General features: G+C 40.7%; 1 long non-coding RNA gene across 1 annotated transcript in view; it reads left to right on the plus strand.

Annotated features, from left to right (window-relative positions):
- The first annotated feature begins 1,396 nt into the window (after positions 1-1,396).
- Positions 1,397-16,686, plus strand: part of LOC144783092 (uncharacterized) — a 37,088-nt gene continuing 21,798 nt past the window's right edge. Inside the window, exon 1 of the long non-coding RNA XR_013601399.1 lies at positions 1,397-1,680. This is a non-coding gene — a long non-coding RNA (uncharacterized LOC144783092). The remainder of the gene's footprint in view (positions 1,681-16,686) is intronic.

Consider the following 16,686-nt stretch of genomic DNA (forward strand, 5'->3'; position numbering starts at 1 on the left):
GAGGCGTAGGCTGTGGCTTGGCGCAGGGAGACCAGTACATATATGATAATGACTATTCAAAAATCAAAACAGAGAATTTCTTTATAATGCGACGGTCACAACAAATTTCAGTTTAGTAGATTACATTATACCAGATCATTAAATAGCGTTGTTATAATTGTTTCTAATCATGAACTTAAGAACATTCATGCCCCACCACTACAGCTCTGACAGTAAAACTGTTGGTGCACCAAGAAGAAAGTCAGTTTTCTTTTGCCCCTTATACATGGCATAGTGTGTTTCTCTCAACTGAGTAACATTATTCTCTTTTGTTGTTATGCAGTGCGTGCCCCGAACTGATGGATGTGAGGGCGCTCTCATCTGGCAATAAATGAAAAGATGGCACTGTGAATAAAAAATAATTGGCTAAGATCACATAATATGTTCAAGCGGAAGCCAAAGTCAAGGCATTGGTTTCCTGTATCTACATTGTTCAATTAACCTGCTTCATGGTTATCAGTTTCTCTCTTCCATTTTAGATCAAAACTTAATGCTTCGTGTTTAACTATTTGATGCGCTAAATCAGTGCACAGTGTTAAAGACACCCGGGCTATGCATGCTTCACAAGGATTGGTGGTCGTAGTGTTTGGGGAGAGTGATTTTACACACCCTTGGGCAGTGCATTGAGAATGTTTGCTCCTTAAAGCGAAAAGTCTTTATTCATTGCCATCTATTCTTGATTTAATCAATTCACCCACTCCTACCCCATCACATTATTCGTTCATTCATTGGGCCATGTAGCCATGTCATTAATCTCCTCCATCCACACAGTATCCCTGAAGGCAAAGCTGGCTGGGGCCACACCATCATAAACACAGTGCTTACCCCACCTCTAGATGAAGTGGGTGAGTCGAAATAGGTCTCTAAATAGGGCAGGACATCCTGTGCCCTGGAAGTCAATGATGCGGGTAAGGTTATAGCTGACGGCAAGCTGGCCGATGCTCCACCTTTGTAAACACTCACCTTGAAATGCGACCCGTGAACCAGGAGCTAGGTGGAAGGGTACTCGCCAGCCACACCTTTAAATAAGGCTCCAAGTCAAGAAAAATACTGGGTCACATCTACCCACAGAAAATAATTGTAGAGGTTCAGGTTTTTGGAAAGCGTAAAGGCATTTTTCATTGCTCTGCCACACGGCCAAATTACTCTTGGAAGATCTGCAATATCGTGATTTATTTTCATTGGCCGACGTTACAATTTTTCACAATCTCACGTGCGCCAACGAGCCAAGCAGTTGAACTGTCAGTGGTGCGTCACGCGGTTAAATAGTGAGTGACAGGCGTGGTCACGAGGTCTGCGCCGCTGGTTAGCGCGCGATGTCTTGACTGTACATTACGCCAAGGCCCATAAAGCGATACACAAGCTTGAGAAGGGGGCTTATCATAATTTGCTGAGTGAAATGGCTCCCCTTTTGAATTCTCACTCGGGCTGATTGCTGGTAATTGTACAGCGTTTACCTGTAATTTCGGCTGTCAGCGTTTCCCGGGCTGCCGGCTCGTGGCGTGCCAGGAGGAGCGTTGCCTTTCAGAGCCCTCTCCTCCCTGAGGAGAATCCTCCACTCTCACGGCAGACGAGACGAGGCTGGGATTTGCCACTTCTTAAAGTGTGTCCCCCTTGGGAGTGAAAAGAGGAAGGAGAAAGGTAGGAGGAGGAGGGTTAAAAACAGTCTGTCTGGGAAACGGTGCAATAATAAATTGCTTAATGTTTGTCTCAGAGCTGGAGTCTTTCTCTTCCAGCGAAAATATCAAATAGTCTGCCTGCAAGTTATTAGCATCAGGAAACCTTTCCTCACCCGGTGGTGTGGGTTGTAAACCTACATTGGATGTCTGTCTAGTTGGCTACGCTTCGTCATGCCAGTTGGCACCAGCGAGTAGAACCAAGGAGGCCAGAGAGCAGCTAAGCATGCAAACGCCCCAGTTAATCCCTGGGTTGAGTTGAAACTCCCACCAAACTCCTTTAGGACCGTAGTGACCATCTGTCAGAGAGAGGGGGGCCAAGACAAAACATATGGCTACAAAGAAATTACACGATGTAATCCTCAGTGGTTTGCCACTATATTCTGGTTTTAATATTAACCTGCTAAAATATTGTATCCATGATTTTCGCTAAAAACATACCATCAAGGTACGTATATAGAGGACAATATAGATTTACTATTCTTAACCCCACATCTAGGGCCAGATGTACAAAGCATTTCAAAAGTGCCAAATAGAGGTGGGTGAGCCAACAAATTAACATGGAGAGTTAAACCAGAACCGACCCACGGGAATGGCTTGACTCTTAGAGCCTGTCAACGAGCCGAGCCCTGATAATGTTTACTGTAAATCATACAACAAACATCACGAAAAATATGATAAAGTCTCTTCAAAATTCAAAAACATGAACCATGACACCCTGCAGACACGTCTCACATTCGGGGGATTGCAGAAATAAATGTCATGGCTGCATAGAACTACCTGATAGACAAAGATTGGGATGCTGCACTTTAGTCCGCTCCCTGTAAATTGTTGTTATGGATGAGTAATTCCATGGTTGGCATATTTGATTTACTTGTCAGTCCCTAGTACAGTGTCCTGTTTGTGCCCAGGGCCAGTAAATTAAATGCTGCTAGTGGGCCTGCATCACTGATCGTGCCACCCACACAAGCATCCTGTAAATGTGACTCAGATCTGCCACTGCAGTATCTGTGTGCAGTCTAGTACTGCCATGTCGACTTGACAAGTGCACCAGCTTACCAGGCACTACCCTTCCCTTTTCGTATATGTCAGTCACCCCTAATGTAGGCCCAAGGTACCCATGTGGGCAGGTTGCAGTGTATGTGAAAGGTATGACATGCCCTGGTGTGTGTGGCATGTCCTGATAGTGAAATACTGCCAATTTATTTTTTCACTATTGCAAGGCTACCGGTGCCCATAGGATAGAATGGGGAGTTTATTTATAACATCTTATAAACATAACTACCCCTAGGAACAAGGATGGAAAATAAAGTTTAGTATGCCTGAGCTCAGAATATTAAAATGCATCTTTGAGTGAGAGTGATTTTTACATTCTGTGCTTGAAAATGCCACTTTTAGAAAGTAGGTATTTTCATGCTTAGCCATCCAGTGTGCCTCTGCTAGGATGTGTATTGACTGTCTGGCTTTGGAGTGACAGGGGCTGGGGCTGTGCAGTGGCTCCAGAGAGTCTGGATGAGTCTGGGCTGGGCTGAATAGACCTGGGCTGCATTTAGAGTAGGGGGAGGAGATTTCCTTTCAACTGAATGGGCCTAGTCTGCCTTCCACAATGCTGTCTCCACCTCCTGCCAGGAAGCTGCACCAGAGAGGACAGAACTGGTTTTGACTGAGCACAGAGCTTCTCTGCCACCAGTGAACAATGGATTTTGTTGTATATAATATTGGGTCCCAGACCTCAGAACTTTAGATCACTTTTGGGACTTCAAGAGGAACCTCTGCCAAGGAGAAGAGCTGGAGAAACTGGAGGAGGACTACTACCCCTTTGATGTGTGCTGTCTGGGGTTGGCCTGCAGTGGCTGTTTCCCACCAAGGAGAGGAACTGTAAGTGCATCCTGCTTGAGAAAGTATCTCCAAGGGCTTGAATTGGAGTTTGCCCCCTGTTCAAGAGGTCTCAGGAACAGCAAAGACCTCACCATCCTTCTGGGCACCGTCTCTGGTTCCGCTGGTTCCAGTTGCCACAGAAGAAAAAAGAAGCTAACTCCGTCACCGAGTACGTCGCAGACTCTGTTCTGAAGGCACAGCAGAGAGCAGCGCCTCACTTTGCAACACAAGCCTTGTCTCTCCGACTCCATCAACGAGCCGCTGCTTGCACCACATCCTGTGGGCTCTGCATCACTTCGCTGCACGCTGCACAGACATCACAGACTCCGTTGCTGCCCTACTCGAACATCAACCAGCTCTGTTTACTAATTTCAGATAAAGGGCCCAATTACGATCTCGGTCGTAAAGCCTCCGACCTTAGATTGTAGGTCTTACAACTGAGATCGTCAGTTTTAATTCCGACCGGCTGATCACAATACAGCCGGTCGGAATTGAAACCGGACGGTCATTCTGGCTGGCTTCCGACAGGCTCCAGGAGCCCGTCTGCCAGTCGGAGACCAGCCCGTAATCCAAATGGAAGGCGTTTCCGCCTTCTGGATTACGATGCACGGTTTCGGCAGGGTTTCCATGCCGGCCTTTCCGACATGGAAAGCGTGTTTGGGGGACACCTAGCACGGCCCAGCTCTGTTTTTGGCCTCTGGTTAGGGGCCAAGGGGGCGCCATAGGTGCCCCCTTGTTGATCCCTGCACCTTGTGGCAGGCACCTCATGGTGCAGGGATAAACACAGACTCCCATTCCTCTATGTGAGCTTGTGTTACGGCCGTAACCTGAGCTTCCATAGAGGAATAGGAGTATGTAACCTCACCATATGCTGTCGCATTGTGATTAGGCGCTCTGGACCGCTGACCGGAGGTCTGTCGGTCCTGTTTTCGCAACGTGTCGACATCAAAATAAGACCCTTAGTTGTCGAGTGGATTATTTTGTGTGACCAAATTGGTTGCACTGTATTGAGATTATTTTGTGTTTGTGTACTCCCTCATACCTTTCAAGCTGATTGAAAGACCATCTGGCTGAGTAGGGATGTCTGAGTGGGACAGCTGTCTCAGCAGCATCTGGAAAATGGGTCGCACTGCAATTAAGCCCTATCCCCTCAACAATATTACTGGCTGGAATTTTCAGCCAACAAAGTTGGGTCTGTATGTTGCAGGACAAAGTAAATTCAGCTGTGGGAGAACCCTCCCACCTGTGATTGGGTGGAATGGAAATCTGTTCTAGAATTCTGTCCCATCCAACTTGCAATTGGGCCCCATGGTTTTTTGTGAACTTCATGTGCTTATATTAGGTTACTTTCAAGTTACGTATGTTCACCACTTGTATTGGGTGTCTTTCACCCCTTTTCTTGTGGTATACATATGCTCTGCTTGTGTAATGCTTGGTGTACATATGCTCTGCTTGTGTAGTGTTTGTATAATTTCATGGTCATAAACACCGGCAGACTAACGGACTGATGTAGACTTTGCGGGTTCTCTTTCACAAACATTGATGAATAATATATCCCATCAGCTTTATTACAAGTGCATCATAACCTAGTGCCCTTGTAATAAGGCGGACAGAATATCTGCCACTTTTGTGATAGAGTACCTGTCCACCAAAATGTAAATGCAATTGTAATAAGATGGTCGAGATATCCATCACATGTGTGACAGAGTACCTACAGTCAAACTCTAAGACATGTGCCTCTCCACACACACATGCACACATTCACATGCATGCAGCTCACATCAAATCTGTCTGTCTTCTTTATTATGCCAGGCTTTGTACAAGTCAGAGGTTACCACAGAGAGAGCAGCAGCAGCAAGGAAACATAGCAGATGAATAACTGATTCCACTCTGTTTTATCAAGGTCCCCACCCACCCTAATTGACTGAACCTGACAGTTCATCTGGTTTATATATTATTTCAACTATTTTATGGCATGGCTGTGGTCAGGCATGGGTGAAGTGATGTATACCTTTATTCTGCACTCTATCTATGACTCGATACAGCCATGGTATTTCCCCCCTTTCAGATAGAGATAGGTCATCATCAAGTTACAGAACTTTAGAGGATTTTGGTAAAAACATTAAGGCCCTTACTATGATGATTTGCCGTTTCATTTTTGACTGCCGCATTACAATGCAGGTGGTAGAAACTGAAACCGGCGTAAGCCTGTCGGAAAGTGACATTAGGGGCCCCTAGCAGGGCCCCCTTCATTCTGTGGACTCAGGTTGGTGGCCAAGTGGGCACCTATGGTGCCTTGCTGTTAATCCCTGCACCGCGTGGCAGGCACCTTGGGGGGCCTGCCACGCGGTGCAGGGGTGGACAGATTTTCCCATTTGTCTATGGAAGCTTGTGCTACGACCGGTTTATGGCCACAGCACAAGCTCCTATAGACAAATGGGAGTATGCGACCGCACCATGTGTGAGCGGATTGTAATTGTGGTGTCAGTACCGCAGACCGGAGGTCGGTCGGTCCTGAGACTGCAAAGGTGTCGGGCAGATGTAAGTCCGCTCCGACATCGTAATTAGGCCCTTAGTCAGAGGCCTTCCGCTGAGTTAAAAAACTCGGGGGTTTCTGATACATGGTCACATTTTGTAGAACGTCTGCCAGCTGGTGCTGATACATGGGATTGTGTGGTTTAGGTACCGGTGATCCACCAAAGACCAAGTTAACCTGAAAGAATGACATGAAGCATTGATGCACAGGTATTAAAATAATAAAGAGCTCACAAGAGACTATGTAGTTCTTTGGCTCTGGTGGGTCAATCAGAAATAGCCAAGACTCACTCTGCAAGACCATTTTCCTGTTGAGAGTAAAACACAACAATTCAGTCTTGCTTGCTCTGTTTTTAGATTATTCTGCCATCACATGTGAAGTAAGCTGAGCGCTAGTTTCCAATACTAGTGAATTAGGATGGAAAAGGCTCCCTGCATGGTACCGGAGAACGTTCACCCCCACCCCAAGTCCCCAGGTAACAGTGTGCTGGTATTATTTGAGTTTTGGCTTAGGAACCAAAGGTTCACTGACAGAATATCAACCTAAAAAATATAGATGTAAAATATTTCGCGGGAAAAATGCAAAAATATTGACTGCCTATACTTAAAAAGGTAAGTACAAAAATATCGAAAAAAGATATATAATTTACAACAATAGAGTTGTATTAAATATCAATTTTTAAATATTACCTACTGGCGGTCGCCAGTAGGTATATATAGTTAGGATTTTTTCCCTATGGGATTTTTGAAAATTCTATGTCTAATAACTTTGGCGTTTGTGGACGGAATTGGCTGAAATTTTCTGGAAAATGGAACATTTTGTTTCTGAGCAGCCCCTGGAAATTTGGGGGGGGTTCGTCAAGGGGGGGCCGAGAAAAAAGGGGGGTCCCAAAACGTGTTTTTAACATTGAGTTTTCCATAGGGCGGTTGGCCTCACTTTTAGCCCGAACGGCTGAATGGATTTGCATGAAACTTGGCAAAATTGTAGGGACTGGTAGCCCGATGTGCCTTTTCTAGGTCTCAATATATGTGCTCCAGTGGATTTTGAGAAATTAACGTTTAAAAAAAGATATATATCTGTAAGCGCGCTCCGGGCAGCGCTCCGGTCCGCGGACCTTAAGCGTACCGGAACTTCGCGTAGCTAAGCTGATTGGCTCTCCGGTGTCTGTCAACATTCTAAACAGTCCGGAGCGGCCGCCATCTTGTCTCTCGGTAGGATTGAGAGACAAGAGGAGGCCAAAACAAAGGGGGAAATAACCATAAGGGGGCATACTAGATCCTCCCTGACCCCCTAGGTTTAATGTGGAGGTTTTAAAAGGGCCCTGCGGGGCAAAAAAAACAAAACAATTTTTTTGTTTTTTTTGCGTGGGGAGCGCCCGGTCCGCGAACCGGGAAGCGTTCTGGGCAGCGTACTGCAATGAAAAATGAATGATAGACTTTTCAAATGCTGTATGTTAATTGATTGTTGGTTTTGTTGATTATTTTTTATTTTCTTTATTTTTTAAGCATTTTTTTTTATTGTGATTGTGTTTCATAATTTATTAAACTTTCTAACATTTCATTGTCAGAAATTTCATAATTATCATTGAATATACATTGTAGTCTCTGAGGGTGTAAAATGTCCTCATTTTCAAGGAGGTTATCTACTGCTTGTACACATTGCAGTAGTTCTTTGTCTAAAGTTTCATCGAAAAATTCAATATCATTTTCATCATTGATTTCTTGGCTGCTCTCTTGCAGGACAATTTGAAATTCAACTTTCTGTTCGCCTTCCATTTTGCCTGAAATTTAGATTAAAAAAATATATATTAGTAGAGATAGGGCACTGTTGGGATTAATTTTGGGCAGTGTATAGTATCAGAGTGGAAGTAGGAATATAAAAAAGTGTGTGTGATTTAACGTAAGTAAATTCATAATTATACAAGAGAAGCCTAACTCCATCCATAACTATAACAGAGAAGTCTATCTAAATCTATAACTACTACAGAGGGATAGTATATAACTATAAGAAAAAGTTTACCATATTAACTTATAGTGCACAATATACTTCAGTTTTAAAAATAAAAACTTACCTTTAGATAGAAGTTGAAGGAATTAGTGAAAATCCTATTGAAATGTACAGCAAGAAGTAGTAGTCAAAATGGCTGTGTTTTCTTCTCTTCCTTTATATATATTCAGGTATATAACCAATCAAATGTCAGGTAAAAAAAGTAGAAAATGAAAGTAACATTTTAATTGGTTGTCAATTCCAACACTTCAGATGTGTTTTGTGAAGTAATTTACCTCACGGTATTTAGAGAGGTCTACAGGCTAAATGGCTAAATGGAATTCCAATCAAATTTGTGAAAATGGTAGGGATTGGTATGTAGTATGAGCTAGTCTATATTTGGTGAAATTGTCTCCAGTGGCTTTTCTGTGAACTACTTTCCCACCTTTTTTGATGGTGCGCTTCCCAGGGAGCGACCCGGTACGCGAACCGTTGAGCGCCCCGGTTCGCGAACCTTAAGCGTAACGGGAGTCCACCATTTTGTGTTTCGGTCGAATTAAGATACAAGATGGAGGGCAAATAATGTTCAGAATGGGTAGAAGGGGGCACGGTAGACTTATCTTGACCCCCTAGGTTTTGTGAGGGTGGCTGAGGAGGCCCATATGTGCGATAAAAAAACATTTTTTTTAAAAATTTCGCGAGGTTAGCTCCCGGTTCGCGTACCGGGTAGCGCCCCAGGGAGCGTACTTTGTTGAAAATTAGTGAAAAATGTTAGAGTAAAATAATAATTGTGAGTGATCAGATGTAGGGTAGCTCTGAGAAGAGCTTTTGGGTTTATGGTACATTTAAGTACTTATAAGTAGGTACCAATGCACATTCTTAAATTCAGAGTGAAAATTCTGTTGCCCTCATCTGAGAAGTGAACTCCATCTCCTCTGTAGATATCTTGCATGTAGTAACACAAGTTATTGTTGTACAGGGAGACCATTCCATGGTCTCTCATGTAAGCTGAAACAGATTTGTTTACATGCTTCCTCGACTTCTCAATTTGTGGACAAAATTGGTTTGACCACCTCCATTTCTGTCTTTGGCATATATTTGAATATACCAAGGCAGTCTGAGGAAAAAGTGCCATCAATTGCTCAAAGGTGTCCTTTAAAAGCATTTCCAGACCTACACCAGTCAAAGTGCCCAAGTCATTACCTCCACAGTGCACAATTAACAGGTCAGGTTTGGGCAAATGCATAAAGGTTTTCACCAATGGTATCAATTGGTGACATTTTAATCCTCTGTGGCCAAACCACTTAATTTCCACATCTTGTAAATTGAGGTTAGGTAAATTCCTGTTTTCAGTGTACCTTTGAGCCCAGTGAATATAACTATGTCCAACAATCCAGACAGAAAACATGGTGAGAGAAGGTTCTCCTGCAGTCAGATGAAGTGTGGCAATGAAATGGCAGTTGAAAAAATGAGAGTTTAAAATGAAAAAAACTGTGGAGTTTCTGTGTTCATGAAGCAGTAACAGTGATTGGTGGATTTTGATTGCTGAAAACAGAAAGTTAGGGTGCACGGATGAGTTATTTGAAAGATGTATTTTGAATGGTCAATAAAAAATCATTAAATGAAAGAATGCACTGGATATGCAGGTGCACTGAGAGTTCAGAGTTCAATTGCAACATTGTTGTGTGAACTTGCAAACACCAGAAGTCTTCCAAGAGGTGGTTGCCATGCAGAAAAGGCAGAAAGGGCAGAGGGGGGAAGGGTTTTCATTTGAAAAAAAGTGAGGGAAGAGTTTTGATTGGGTGACATGAGAGATATGTGTGAAGAATTACAACATTTCTGTGCTTTTGATAGCTGCAGACTCTGGAGTGCATACCTTTTGCTCTGCTGAAGACAAATTGGTGTGTTTCTGAGACTGTTTTCAAACTCAAAGTATTTGCTAAGGTGAGAAAATATTTCTTTAATTTAGATAGAGAATAGTGTGCTTTAAGGAGAAAATTATGAATTATGTGGCGCAAATTGCTTGTAAATATGCTCCCACCTGTGCAAGGAAAATTTAGATTTTTAATGTTTGTGTTACATAGCCATGTTAAAAGTGATACAAACATGCTGCAAAGGCAATTAAAAAACGCTTTTATGTGTCTTAAGGACATTTTAAGTAATTTTCCCATGTGCAGTGTTTTGAAATTATGATTTGAAAATCGTTTTTGGGGAAAAGGAATTGTTTTTAAATTTATGACAAGGACATAATGGTGTATGCTTCTTTATAAGGCAATTGACTGTCCCTGATGTTATTTTTCCCATTTTAATGTAAGACCTTTCTCTGTGGCGCAAATTGCTTGTAAATATGCTCCCACCTGTGCATGGCAAATTTAGATTTTAAATGTTTGTGTTACATAGCCATGTTAAAAGTGACCCAACCATGCTGGAAAGGCAATAAAAAAACACTTTCATGTGTCTTAAGGACATTTTAAGTAATTTCCCTGTGGGCAGTGTTTTCAAATTATGAATTGAAAATCGTTTTTGAGGTAAAGGAATGTTGTTAAAATTTATGTGCGCCATATGCCCCCAAATTTCTTTTTCAGGGGTGCAGCAGGGTGTTATTGAGACACCCCTACACCTTTGGAAAAATTCCTAATTTGCGATGAGCTAATTGCTAATTGCAAATTGCACCTTCTTTCATATGGGCATCCTGGCGCATGGAAATGAATGGGTAATTTGCAATTAGCAATTTGCTCATTGCAAATTTGGAATGGTAAAGAATCGCTATTTATTCCTTAAAATTCGCTATTTTGGAAATGCAAAATAGTTATATGATACATATGGCGGTTGATGTCTAACAAGATAAGAAGCTTAGGGATAGATTTATGATGACTGGCGCAATGAAGTGGACATCACTTACTTCATTGGTAGAGCTTTACATGTATTATGTCCTCTGTATTCTTCATCAAGCGTAACTTTAATCTGCAATCCTGAGTAGGCCTCACCTTAAACGAACCTCTGGATAGGCCACATCTTATCGTCATCCTGAATTAATCATTTAAAATGCTACGGACAGATTTATGATAGGTGTATGCCTCTTTTGCGCCACTTACAAAACACTGTCCATGGGGAAATGACTTAAAATGTCCTTAAGACACATGAATGTGTTTTTTTAAAGCGTTTGCAATTTTTTTGGGTCACTTTTAACATGGCTATGTGACTCAAACAGTCAAAATCTAAATTCACCATGCACAGGTGGGAGCATATTTACAAGGAATGTGCTCCATGGGGAAAGGTCTTATAATGTAATATGGGAAAAATGACATCAGAGACACTGAAATGCCTTATAGAGAAGCATACACCATTATGTCCTTGTCATAAATTTGCAAACCATTATTTTTCCCCAAAAACGATTTTCAAATCATAATTTGAAAACACTGCACATGTGGAAATGACTTAAAATGTCCTTAATTCAAAATTTGCTATTCCTTATTTTGCGATTGCACTGAAGGATTTGCAAATTTTGCGATTCCTTAAATGCAATGTATCAAACAAAAAATATGTAAAAAATGACATTAAGGATTTGGAAACTACCACCAACTTCTAGTTTGTGGTAATTTGCGAATTCTTTTCAAAAAGCATTTTTTTCCAAAAAACAAAAGGTGCCATATGACGCCCATACATGCCATTAGGGCATGTATGTGCGCCATATGCCCCAAATTTCTTTTTCAGGGGTGCAGCAGGGTGTTCTTGAGATACCCCTGCACCCTTGAAAAAATTCCTATTTTGTGATGAGCTAATTGCTAATCGCAAATTGCACCTTCATTCCTATGAGCCTCCTAGCCCATGGAAATGAATGGGTAATTTGCAATTAGCAAATTGCTCATTGCAAATTAGGAATGGTAAAGAATTGCTATTTATTCCTTAAAATTCGCTATTTAGGAAATGCAAAATAGTTTGATGGTACATATGGTGGTTCATCTGTAACAAGATAAGAAGCTTAGGGATACATTTATGATGACTGGCGAAATAAAGTGCAAATCACTTACTTCATTGGTAGGCCTTTACATGTATTATCTCTTCTGTATTCTTCATCAAGCGTAACTTTAATCTGCAATCCTGAGTAGGCCTCCCCTTAAACAAACCTCTGGATAGGCCACACCTTATCGTCATCCTGGATTAATCATTTAAAATGCTAGGGACAGATTTATGATAGGTGTATGCCTCTTTTGCGCCACTGTGCGTCACTTTTATGATGCAGCGGCGGTGCAAAAGATTTGCTATGAGGCGACAAAATTACAAATTGATGCTTTTAGGCAGACATGTCATGGTGTAAAAAAAACGTACCACATGAAACCGATGCAGCAGTGATGCAAAAGATGCACCATGTTGCAAGACAGGCCTCACTTGGGGCCATATGTATCAAGCTAATTAGCATTCGCAAAGATCAAAATTCTGCGAATTTCGGCCTTTGCGAATGCTAATTAGACAAATGGTATGTATCAAACAAGTTTGATGCAAAATAAGGAATAGCAAAATTTGCTATTCCTTATTTTGCGATTGCACTGAAGGATTTGCAAATTTTGCGATTACTTAAATGCAATGTATCAAACAAAAAATATGTAAAAAATGACATTAAGGATTTGGAAACTATTGTGGTAAATTGGTGGTAATTTGTGAATTCTTTTCAAAAAGCTTTTTTTCAAAAAAACAAAAGGTCCCATATGACGCCAACACATGCCCTTAGGGCATGTATGTGTGCCATATGCCCCCAATTTTCTTTTTCAGGGGTGCAGCAGGGTGTTCTTGAGACACCCCTGCACCCTTGGAAAAATTCCTAATTTGTGATGAGCAAATTGCTAATCGCAAATTAAACCTTCATTCCTATGAGGCTCCTAGCCCATGGAAATGAATGGGTAACTTGCAATTAGCAATTTGCTCATTGCAAATTAGGAATGGTAAAGAATTGCTATTTATTCCTTAAAATTCGCTATTTAGGAAATGCAAAATAGTTTGATGGTACATATGGCGGTTCATCTGTAACAAGATAAGAAGATTAGGGATAGATTTATGATGACTGGTGCATCACCAGGGATGTGTCAGTCATCCTGTGCCGCTGTTCCGCCACCCATGGTGTGCTGCATTTACAATGCGGGGCATCATGGGGCAAAAATGGCACAGATGCGTGATGTATCTGTGATGTAAAGGTAGTGATTGCTGGAGTTGTATCGCAAGTGCGATGCAGCTCAAGCAAGGCTCAGGGGTGCCCCATCTCCACAATGTTGCGTCAAGACCTATGCCTGCTTAAAGCAGGCGCAGGGTTTTGACGCAGTTTTCTCCTATCTGATTGTAAATACGGCACACCATGGGTGGCAGAGCAGCGGTGCACGTTAACTGGTGCATGCCTGGGGATGTGCCATTTAACATAAATCTGCCCCTTTACATTTAAGTATGTGCAGGACACACAGAGTCGGTGAGGCTTATCCAAGGTTAAGAAGAGATGAGTCCTGTTCACTGAAAAATTAGACATAGTCTTCACCTGATCAGCATTGCTGGACATGGCTAAATAATAGCTGCAAAATATTACTCTTGTTAAACAATTTTACTATTATAATCTCTGAGATTTGTCTCTTACTCTGCAACATCTCATTGTTGTTATCTTTCTTTAAAGATAAAGACAACATCAACATGAGTGACAATCTGCAATCAGTTGATTTTGACCTCATCATTGAACTTGTAATTGAAACATCAGTGGATGTTGATCCATTGGATGATTTAAATCCTGAGGATGAAGAAGAGCGTGATGAGGATGCAGATTTGTCCGAATTATATGACATAGGGTGGGAAGCTGACCTGCTTGAGCCTATGGAAATATAAACATTTATTTTTAAAATGTATAATTAATAAAAAGTAAAAATGTAAACCGTTTAATTTAAAAATAAAGACACCTTCAAAAACAGGTTATGTGTAGTGTCTTCAATAAAATATTAAAATATGCTCATAAAATTAGATCAGATTCACATATAAAATAGCACAGGTAACATAAATATAAATGTCATTTCTTTTCTGCTATTTCTGTATTGTAAATTTGCCAAGGACTAAAAAATCTTCTATTTAAAATGTCAAGTAGTGTGTTAAGTTTTTGATCATTGTTATTGATTTACTGTTTGGTAATAATGGTTAATAACATTTTTTATTATATTTTACCACAGATTCAACTGCAGATCATTTCAAGATTTCACCATGCCAACAATAGAAAGACAGAGAAAGGCTGCAAAACGTCAAAGACAGCAGGTGAAACAAAATAAGCAGCAGTCCTCTAACAAAAAGATTTGTCAAGTCACGAAGAAAGCACCGGGTAAGAGCACAAAATATTTCATAAGAAATATGTGTAGTAAAAAAAATATTACTACAGAAAATGTTTCAGTCCATAAAAAGATAAGCAAATCAAATGGAAAGGAAAGGCCAATCAAAAATGTTACTGCTAGAGCAAGAGATAACTCTGTGCATGATAGTAGAAGGAAACAACAGTTTAGGGACATTCGTAAACGAATGTTCCGCAACAGGATAATTGGCAATTTGTTAAAAAATATTAAGAAAGGTCAACAGAAACTGGTTTTTTATAAGAGAAAAAAAAAAGTTGAGAAAGTTATTGATCAGGCATTTGAAATTAAACGTAAGTTATTTATTTTGATAATCAATAGAATTAGGAAGCTAAACAAGGCAATTTATGATTTCAAAAGAAATAGTAGATGGAAGAGAATAGTTAATCGTAGTAATTTTTGTGAAGTTTTTTCTGGAGAATGGATGCATAGTTCAAGCTGTGAGGCATTTTTTAATGAAGAGAGTTATTTCCAGGATAATGATTTGGTGCATGCAGTTGACACCAGTGGTCGTGCTTATGAAGTGAAAGATGGTTGTCCAGTTGAAAAAGAAAAACTTGTGACAACAGAGGCAGAAGAGGTGTTAGGTAATGAGGTTTTAGGAAGACGTGCTAAGGGTCCTGTGTACACCTGGAAGTGTAGTAGTATTTGCAGTGTGCGACAGGATTCCATCAATTTGCTTTGTGATTTTGTACGGTCATTTAATAAGAAAAGTTTGAAGCAGAAAATGAAGTTGTTGCAAGAATTAGATCCTTGCAGAGTGAGAGAAGTGACAGGTTTGCATGGTCATTCACTGGCTTGTCTTTCCAGGAGAGTATGCCAGAGTGTTTTTCATCATTTCAGGATGCTAGCTGTGCATCATAATAAAGTGAGGAAATTAGTTAGAATGTTGTATTATGCTAAGAGTCCAGCAATTATGCTTAAACAATTATGCGCTGCTCTTTTGCATGGTTCTGAAATAGATGTGAAGAACATATGTGAAGAAATTGAGTTTTGTTACTTTGGAAGTAAAGAGGAGAATGTTGAAATTGACCCAGAAGAAGAGGGTAATGTGGAAGATAGTGTACAGGTTTCCAGTACAGATAATTTCCAGAGGGAAATTGCGACGTTTCAGGTGAAATCAAGTGAGAGGCCTAATTTCACTTGTGTGTGTTGTCGACGCACTTATTATAAGAATCAGACTAAGTTAGTGGATTTATATGCAAAAAGTGAAAGGGAAAATAATAGTGAATGGAAGGATTTTGCAACATACTTGATGGTAGAAAATTGTTTTGATTTGGGATTCGATCAACGTGTGTGTACTTATTGTTGTTGCAAATTAAATCAAAACCAGATGCCTGCTAGAGCAGTTCATAATAATCTGGAATTGGTTGAGATTCCTTCTGAATTGAAGGATTTAAATACTTATGAATCTATTTTGATTCAAAGTATCCATCCCTTTCAGGCTATTGTAAGAATGGAGCCAAAGACAGGGAAATTGCCTCCATCAGATTTACAGAGAGGATTAAAGGGAAGAGTTGTTTATTTGCCTCTAGATTTGAAGAAAAACATTAACACAATCGGAGTAGAAAAAGTGGAAGAGGAACCTCTGGTTATCTTAGTTAATGGGGTTCCGACAAAGAATAAGAAAATATGGCAAGATTTAGTAGATGTTAGGAAAGTTAAAAAGGCAACATTGTATTTGAAAAAAAAAAATACTATAAGAATGTATATGTTGCAGAAGAGGAAGTAAGTGAGGAAGAGGATAGCGATTTGTGTGCTGGTCAAATTGAGAAAGTAGAACCCTCTACTAGTGAAGAAATATATGAACATTATAGTGTTCATCCTTTGCATTCCAAGGAAGTCATGGGGAATGCTATTGAGTTGTTTCAAATGAAACAAGCCAAAGGGAGTCCCATTAGTGTTTGGGAGGAAAGTTTGGAAGCTCGGTGTTTCCCACAGCTTTTTCCAACAGGTCAGGGAGGAAGATATGATGAGCGACCTCATCAAATTCCTGCTTCTGAATACCGGACTTTGCGATTGTATGCAGGAGATGCTAGGTTTCGACAATGCATTCCCTATTTGTTTCATCTCCTGTTTGAAAGCGATCTGTCTGGACTGTCATATGCAGTGAACCACATCTTGAAAAGTGGTATACACATGCAAAACATCTCGGCAAGTGACTTTATGGATAAAGTCAATGTCCAAGACAGTATTTTGGATTCTC

Source organism: Lissotriton helveticus, chromosome 9, assembly GCF_964261635.1.
Source record: "Lissotriton helveticus chromosome 9, aLisHel1.1, whole genome shotgun sequence".
Classification (NCBI taxonomy): domain Eukaryota; kingdom Metazoa; phylum Chordata; class Amphibia; order Caudata; family Salamandridae; genus Lissotriton; species Lissotriton helveticus.